Source organism: Oncorhynchus gorbuscha, linkage group LG16, assembly GCF_021184085.1.
Source record: "Oncorhynchus gorbuscha isolate QuinsamMale2020 ecotype Even-year linkage group LG16, OgorEven_v1.0, whole genome shotgun sequence".
Lineage (NCBI taxonomy): Eukaryota > Metazoa > Chordata > Actinopteri > Salmoniformes > Salmonidae > Oncorhynchus > Oncorhynchus gorbuscha.
The window spans coordinates 4,818,123-4,827,867 of record NC_060188.1 but is presented as its reverse complement, the minus strand read 5'-3'; positions in this window follow the sequence as shown (position 1 = coordinate 4,827,867).

The window sequence follows — 9,745 nt, the reverse complement described above, 5'->3', positions numbered from 1 at the left end:
TATCCCTCTCTGTTGTTCATCACCTCCACTCTATTCCTCTCTCTATCCCTCTGTTGTTCATCACCTCCACTCTATTCCTCTCTCTATCCCGCTCTGTTTCATCACCTCCACTCTATTCCTCTCTCTATCCCTCGTTCATCACCTCCACTCTATTCTGCTCTCTGTTCATCACCTCCACTCTATTCCTCTCTCTATCCCTCTCTCTGTTGTTCATCACCTCCACTCTATTCCTCTCTCTATCCCACTCTCTGTTGTTCATCACCTCCACTCTATCCTCTCTCTCTCTCTCTATCCCACTCTCTGTTCATCACCTCCACTCTATTCCTCTCTATCCTGCCATCTCTGTTCATCACCTCCACTCTATTCTCTCATCACCTCCATATCCCTCTCTCTCTCTCTCTATCCCACTCTCTGTTCATCACCTCCACTATTCTCTCTCTCTCTATCCCACTCTGTTCATCACCTCCACTCTATCTCTCTCTCTCTCTATCCCACTCTCTGTTGTTCATCACCTCCACTCTATTCCTCTCTATCCCTCTCTCTGTTGTTCATCACCTCCACTCTATCTCTCTCTCTCTCTCTATCCCACTCTCTGTTCATCACCTCCATTCTATTCTCTCTGTTCATCACCTCCACTCTATTCCTCTCTCCTCTATCCCACTCTCTGTTCATCACCTCCACTCTATTCCTCTCTCTATCCCTCTCTCTGTTCATCACCTCCATCTATCCTCCTCTCTCTATCCCACTCTCTGTTCATCACCTCCACTCTATCCCTCCTCTCTCTATCCCACTGTTGTTCATCACCTCCACTCTATCCCTCCTCTCTCTCCCACTCTCTGTTCATCACCTCCACTCTCTCTCTTGTTCATCACCTCCACTCTATCCCTCTCTCTCTCTCTATCCCACTCTCTGTTCATCACCTCCACTCTATCCTCTCCTCTCTCTATCCCACTCTCTGTTCATCACCTCCACTCTATCCCCTCTCTCTCTCTCTATCCCACTCTCTGTTCATCACCTTCCATCATCCTCCATTCATCTATCCCTCTATCCCACTCTCTGTTCATCACCTCCACTCTATTCCTCTCTCTCTCTCTATCCCACTCTCTGTTCATCACCTCCACTCTATCTCCTCTCTCTGTTGTTCATCACCTCCACTCTATCCCTCTCTCTCTCTCTATCCCACTCTCTGTTCATCACCTCCACTCTATCCCTCTCTCTCTCTATCCCACTCTCTGTTCATCACCTCCACTCTATCTCTCTCCCACTCTCTGTTCATCACCTCCACTCTATCCCTCTCTCTCTCTATCCCACTCTGTTCATCACCTCCACTCTATCCATCTCTCCCCTCTCTATCCCATCTCTGTGTTCATCACCTCCACTCTATCCCTCTCTCTCTCTATCCCACTCTCTGTTCATCACCTCCACTCTATCCCACTCTCTGTTCATCACCTCCACTCTATCCCTCTCTCTGTTCATCACCTCCACTCTATCCCACTCTCTGTTCATCACCTCATCATCTCCTCTCTATCCCACTCTCTGTTCATCACCTCCACTCTATCCGCTCTCTCTCTATCCCACTCTCTGTTCATCACCTCTCCACTCTATTCCTCTCTCTATCCCACTCTCTGTTCATCACCTCCACTGTCCCTCTTCATCCCACTCTCTGTTCATCACCTCCACTCTATCTCTCTCTCTCTCTCTCTCTATCCCACTCTCTGTTCATCACCTCCATCTATCCTCCATCCCACTCTCTGTTCATCACCTCCACTCTATCCCTCTCTCTCTCTGTTCATCACCTCCACTCTATCCCTCTCTCTCTCTCTATCCCACTCTCTGTTCATCACCTCCACTCTCTCTCTCTCTCTATCCCACTCTCTGTTCATCACCTCCACTCTATCTCTCTCTCTCTCTCTATCCCACTCTCTGTTCATCACCTCCACTCTATCCTATCCCACTCTCTGTTCATCACCTCCACTCTATCTCTCTCTCTATCCCACTCTCTGTTCATCACCTCCACTCTATCCCTCTCTCTCTATCCCACTCTCTGTTCATCACCTCCATTCTATCCTCTCTCCCACTCTGTTCATCACCTCCACTCTATCCCTCTCTCTATCCCACTCTGTTCATCACCTCCACTCTATCTCCTCTCTCTATCCCACTCTCTGTTCATCACCTCCACTCTATTCATCCCACTCTCCACCTCCATTCTATCCCACTCTGTTCATCACCTCCACTCTATCCCTCTCTCTGTTCATCACCTCCACTCTATCCCACTCTCTGTTCATCACCTCCACTCTATCCCACTCTCTGTTCATCACCTCCACTCTATCCCACTCTCTGTTCATCACCTCCACTCTATTCCTCTCTCTGTTCATCACCTCCACTCTATCCCACTCTCTGTTCATCACCTCCACTCTATCTCTCTCTCTGTTCATCACCTCCACTCTATTCCTCTCTCTGTTCATCACCTCCACTCTATCCCACTCTCTGTTCATCACCTCCACTTCATCACCTCCTCTCTCTCTCTCTCTCTCTATCCCACTCTCTGTTCATCACCTCCACTCTATCTCTGTTCATCACCTCCACTCTATCCCTCCTCTCTCTGTTCTGTTCATCACCTCCACTCTATCCCTCTCTCTCTCTATCCCACTCTCTGTTCATCACCTCCACTCTATCCCTCTCTCTGTTCATCACCTCCACTCTCCCTCTCTCTCTCTCCCCACTCTCTGTTCATCACCTCCACTCTATCCCTCTCCCACTCTCTGTTCATCACCTCCACTCTATCTCTCATCCCACTCTCTGTTCATCACCTCCACTCTATCTCTCTTCATCACCTCCACTCTATCCCACTCTCTGTTCATCACCTCCACTCTATCCCTCTCTCTGTTCATCACCTCCACTCTATCCCACTCTCTGTTCATCACCTCCACTCTATCCCTCTCTCTGTTCATCACCTCCACTTCATCACCTCCACTGTATCACCTCTCTCTCTCACTCTCCACCTCTCTATCCCTCTCTGTTCATCACCTCCACTCTATTCCACCTCCACTCTGTTCATCACCTCCATCACCTCCACTCTATCCCTCTATCCCACTCTCTGTTCATCACCTCCACTCTATCCCACTCTGTTGTTCATCACCTCTCTATCCCACTCTCTGTTCATCACCTCCACTCTATCCCTCCTTCTCTCTCTCTATCCCACTCTCTGTTCATCACCTCCACTCTATCCCTCTCTCTCTCTATCCCACTTCATCACCTCCACTCTATCCCTCTCTCTGTTCATCACCTCCACTCTCTGTTCATCACCTCCTATCCCACTCATCTCTCTCTCTCTCTCTCTATCCCACTCTCTGTTCATCACCTCCACTCTATCCCTCTCTCTGTTGTTCATCACCTCCACTCTATTCCTCTCTCTATCCTGCTCTCTGTTGTTCATCACCTCCACTCTATTCCTCTCTCTGTTCATCACCTCCATTCTATCCCACTCTCTGTTCATCACCTCCACTCTATCCCACTCTCTGTTGTTCATCACCTCCACTCTATCCATCTATCTCTGTCTCTCATGCAAGGATCACTTTAGCCAGAGATGGAGAGGTTTTTGAATTGTGTTAATTTTTGGGGGGGTTCAATTTTTTTTGGTTTATTATTTTCATTTCTGGAAAAATCTCCAGAGTTGTTATTTTAGTTTTTGTCAAACTTGCTGTTGTTGATGTTTGTTTTATGATGATTACAATGATTTTTACGGATGTTTTTTCAACGGCTCCATGCAGTGTTCAGCTGCTCTCCTGTCCCCTGCTCTTACTGCTCGTAAGCAGAAGCTAAAATACTTCTGGTTCGACGCGCACCTCAGCAAACGCAGCCCACCACAGGAATGTTATGGATACGGACACTGCAGATCTCAGTGGGGGTGGTTCATTTGGTGTGGTTGTTGGACAGTCAGTGTTTTGGTTCAGGAGCGGACCTAATGGTTCTAATGTATAGTCAGATCATGAGTGAGATTGAGGGTATCAATCTACCCGACCTGCTCTGCTCCCCCTCTCTCTCAGCCTCTGCTGCCCAGCCCACCCTCTCTCTCAGCCTCTGCTGCCCAGCCCACCCTCTCTCTCAACCTCTGCTGCCCTGCCCACCCTCTCTCTCAACCTCTGCTGCCCTGCCCCAGCCCACTCTCTCTCAGCTCCTCTGCTGCCCAGCCCACCCTCTCTCTCAGCCTCTGCTGCCCAGCCCACCCTCTCTCTCAGCCTCTGCTGCCCAGCCCACCCTCTCTCTCAGCCTCTGCTGCCCTGCCCACCCTCTCTCTCAGCCTCTGCTGCCCAGCCCACCCTCTCTCTCAGCCTCTGCTGCCCAGCCCACCCTCTCTCTCAGCCTCTGCTGCCCAGCCCACCCTCTCTCCCTTCCCATCCTCATGTTGTCCGCTCCACACACACATACACATCCTCCACTCCAGTCAGGCCTCATTCACACTGGTGCTTTATTTTCCATAGGCTGTCTAGGACAGACTCCTAACCACTATCCCTCTCCGTCACCCTGAATACCAATAAAACTGACGCAGCACTCGATTTCTATGCAAAGACAGAGGTTCGCGCTCAGAACCATCAACCATCAGTCCACCAACCATCTGCCAATTGTCTAACCCTCTCCTTTCCACCCCCTGGCATTTTTTCTTACCAGCCAGCACTGGGCTGACTCCCAACTACCCTCCCCACTGTCCCATCACTGTGGTGTGTTTGTAATTCAGTCTCACTGATATCCCTCATACATACACGCCTCAGGAGGACCACTGAGTGGACTCTGCTTTCCCCTGTTGGCGCTCTAGCATTGTGTAAAGTACATCTGTAAAGTACAGTTCTTCATTATGATGATTTCAAGAGCTTTTTAGGTAACACTAATAATGAACTGCTGAGTGGTATGAGAAGTATGAGTGGTGGGGATGGGGGTTTCTGGGAGTCCTTCCTCATGTGTCATGTGCCAACTGGACTAAAATATATACTTCAGCCCTGCCATTTACCATTGAGTTGTCTCTGCTGTCAAATGAGCCTTCAATTTCCAAGATTCAGTAGTTTTGAGACTACATTTCCTCCTAAATCCTAGACTTAAAGGCACATGGGTCATGGAGGAATGTGGGGTGGGAGGAGGGGGTAATATTTGGGCCAGGACATATGAGGCAGTCCCTTGTCCCAGCTGTCAAAAGAAAACAGGCAGTCTTGTGTGTACTGTTGATGGGTCACATTGGGTACACCTTTTATAAAACCAAAAACATGTTATCTTTTTTTTTGGGGGGGGGGGGGGGGGCAAAAGTAGAAACTAAAGTACAAAAAAAAGTGTTTTCAAAAAGTCCTACAGTATGTTTTTTGCTGTGCACTCCTTGGCTGAGAGGCCTCGTTCTGTCTCTGCAAGCCTTTTCCCCCCAACTGTGGCCCTCTGACTGGGGCTTTCTTCTGGAACACTGTGTTGATGCTGTTTGTTTCTGACCTCCAGCCTCGAGTGCACCACCCACAGAACATTGCCCCAGATCTGGGTTTTTGGGTTAGGGTCCAGGTGGGGCCCACCGTATCAGCAGGGCCAGGACACACCTCACAGTTTTGTTCGGTACCAAGTCTTAAAAGGGGAAAGGCCTCTTCCAAGAGTTGTTTTTCGTACTTGTCATTGTCGTGTGACATTAGCAACAATCACTAATTGCCTATTTCTGAAAAACCTGAATTGTTTTGCTCCACGCTGGGCTCTCGAGGCTACAGACTGGAATAGGGTCACAAAAAAAGGGATTAGGGGGGGGGGGGGGGTCAAGTCTCAGAGGCGTCCCAGGATTCTCTGTGCAGCACGAGCACTGAGAGCCCACCTGTCACTCTACCCACCCCTACCCCACCTTATTGACCCACCAATATACACCATGGATGACTGGTGTAGGAAGTCAAGAGAATCTCCCTTTTTTAAATCACTCAAAGGCAACTGGAGTTTAAGCAAAGTATGCTTCTCAATCATGGACCAGAGTAGGTTCTGGGGTAGGGACCCCATTTCAAGAGGAAAACAAGAAAACAAATCTTTGTCAAGGGCCTGGGTTGAATATGCACATGCTAGTTTATATACATGTATACATCCAAGTGTGCATATGTATACAGCTAGGTTTCTCTTTCCACTTTACCCTAAACCCGCTCTCTGCCCCAGGTCCAACCTTACCCCTATGTATTCTCCTTCTCTGTATATTTCCCAGAAGATAAATATAATATTAACATATCAGAGTAATACAAAAATAAAGAATACAAATACTTGAATCAAAAGAAGCGCCAATATTGTAATGTGAACACTTTGTAATAATTTTGTCTCATTCATACACTTCCTGGATATTTGAGAATATCTGTTCTGAGTGAACTAAATCTGAAAATGAGGATTGTTAAAAACAAAGATTGGTATAAAAAAAGGCTAAATGACATCTGTTGTATCTGAGTGTTTGCACAAGGTTGCCTGTACTGTATGGTTCATGGGTGGGTGGATGGATGTGTCTGTTTGACAGACTGTGTGTATGAGGTTTCAAACGATTGTGAGCCTGTGATTTACAGCGGGAATTATCTCCGCTTTTTCATTTGATTTCTATTCAGTATATTAGTTTTATGTTTTATTTTGGCTTATCAAAGTATATTGTGATGTTTATTGTTATTAGACTCTAGCGTTGCACTGAGTGTCAGTCCTCCCCTCAAGCTAATCGAACAACGCCAGATAAAATACTGGGGGCAGACGGCGACTTCACGTGTAAATGTTTACTCAAGGACTTAAGAAAATAAGTGTTTTTAATCTGTAATATGTTTATATACCTTGTAGTGGCTTTCATTGTGGAATAATCCAAGAACAAATATGGATTATTAAGTATAAGTATTGCACCATTCTTTTCAGATTATAAACTTTAAAAGTATACAAAAGCAACAAAAAAAACAAATATTGAAAAAAGTAACAAAAAAAGTATTTTTGAAGACCTCTGTGGCCATAGAGTTTGGGTAGAGAGACTTGTAGCTCTCCCTGTCTATTCAGGGAGAAACCGAAGGACAAGACATCAGAAGGAGGGTTGATTACAAGGCTCACTTCAGAGGTGCCTACCTTTTTGGTTTGTTAGCTTTTGTTCAGTTTCATTTTTGTTCAAATCTCATGCGTTATGTCTGCTTGTTTTCTGCAAGGCCACTGACGGTTTACAGCCATGTTTGTTTGTCTGAAGTTCGAGGAAAATGAATTAACTTTACGAAAATGTTGGAGAAAAAAAAAAAAAAAGGACATACTTCCATTTTTAAAAAGAATAACAAAAACACTTTACAGAATGAAGATTTTAATATTGTGCTACTTTCAGAACTCTGGGATCCAACAGTGTTGTCATGTTATATTTGACCTTTGACATCTTTGTTCTATGTTGATTTCATGGACTATCTAAAGCCTGTGCGTTTTTATTACATTTTTCCTTTGTAAAAAAACTTTAAAAAAACCATAATTGCTCACTATCTTGCACATAAAGTGGATCTTGTCTCAGGAAGGCCAGGGTTCCAGAGTTCCAACTCCACTCCATTTTAATGTACGAAGAACAAAAAATGATTTTAAAAAATGAAGCACTGAAAAACTTATGACTTTCAGAAAGAGAGAAAATATCCTTTGTTTTTAAATCCGTAGCAGTTTACAGGGCCTTCAGAAAGTATGCACACCCCTTGACTTTTACCAAATGTTGTTGTTATAGCCTGAATTTAAAATGGATTAAATGTAGATTTATTTTGGTCACTGGCCTACACACAATACCCCATAACGTCAAAGTGGAATTTGATTTTCTACATTTCTAAATTCAATAAGTATTCAACTCCTTTGTTATGGAAAGCTTAAAAACATTCAGGAGTAAAAATGTGCTTAAGTCACACAAGTTGCATGGACTCTGTGTGCAGTAATAGTGTTTAACATGATTTTTGAATGACAACCTCATCTTTGTACCCCATACACACAATTATCTTTAGTCAGCAGTGAATTTCAACCATAAAGAACAGGGAGGTTTTCCAATTCCTCGCAAAGAAGGCCACCTATTGGTAGATGGGTAAAAAAAAATAAAACAGGCATAGAATATCCCTTTGAGCATGGTGGTTATTAATTACACTTTGGATGGTGTCTCAATGCACCCAGTCACTACAGAGATACAGGCGTCCTTCCTAACTGCGTTGCCGGAGAGGAAGGAAACTGCTCAGGGATTTCACCATGAGGACAATGGAGACATTAAAACAGTTACAGAGTATAGTGGCTATGACAGGAGGAAACTGAGGATGGATCACTAACATTGTAGTTACTTCACAATTACTAACCTCATTGACAGGGTGAAAAGAAGGAAGCCTGTATAGAATCAAAATATTCTGAAACATGTATCCTGTTTGCCACAAGGCACTAAAGTAATACTTCAAAAAATGTGGCAAAGCAATAAACTTTTTGCCCTGAATACAAAGTGTTATGTTTGAGAGTACCACCCTCCATATTTTCAAGCAGTGATGGCTGCATCTTGTTATGGGTATGCTTGTAATTGTTAAAATTCTATACGAAAACCTTGGTCAGTCTGCTTTCCACTAGACTAGACACTGGGAGAGGAATTCACCTTTCAGCAGGACAATAACCTAAAACACGAGGCCAAATCTATGCTGGAGTTGCATACAGTGAATGTTCCAGAGTGGCCGAGTTAGTTTTGACTTAAATCTGCTTGAATGGCAAGACCTAAAAATGGTTGTCTAACATTGATCAACAAACAATTTGACAGAGCTTGAAGGATTCTAAAAAGAATAATGGACAAATGTTGCACAATCCAGGTGTGGAAAGAGACTTACTCAGACTCAAAGGTGATTCTAACATGTATTGACTCAGGGGGTTGAATACTTATCTCATCAACATATATTAGTGTTTTTATTTTTCATGAATTTTGCACAAATATTAGATTTTTTCTTACACAATTCTCTCATTTCAAAGTGTATATCATTGCCAAAAAATCCCACTAAGTAACAACAAAATGTGGAAAAAGTCAAGGGTGTGAATACTTTATGAAGGCACTGTACATATTAACCAAATAATGGGCTTTAAATGAACTTACAAAAAATGGAGTGCTTTATATACATTTTTATTAAAATTGCTTTACATTTAAAAACAAAATTATCATTTGATTTTGATTGTTACAAAAAAATGACCGTGAAAGAACATGCAAATTCTGTATGTTTTGAATCTTTATTGTATTTTCTTAGAAGTCCTGTCCTGACTGAATAAGGACCATTGTGCATTACTCTCTTTCCTCTGTCATTCTCTCTTATGTCTGGTATTAAAGAACAGGGAAATAACTGACGTCGATTTATTTGGAGGATGTTTTTAAAACTAGCTGGTTGTAAAGGATCATGATCTATGCACAAATTTGGGGGGGGGGGGGGCTTTGATGGGTACAAGGTGCATTTTATGCAGGGGTTTTGGGATCCACTGTTTTTATTTGGTTGGGTAGGCCTACCCCCCCCACCCCAAGACTCCAACATCTGGCTTCTTTAATTCAGATTGACATCACGCTACATGGCTATGCTGTGTATTCAGATTGACATCACGCTACATGGCTATGCTGTGTATTCAGATTGACATCACGCTACATGGCTATACTGTGTATTCAGATTGACATCACGCTACATGGCTATACTGTGTATTCAGATTGACATCACGCTACATGGCTATGCTGTGTATTCAGATTGACATCACGCTACATGGCTATGCTGTGTAT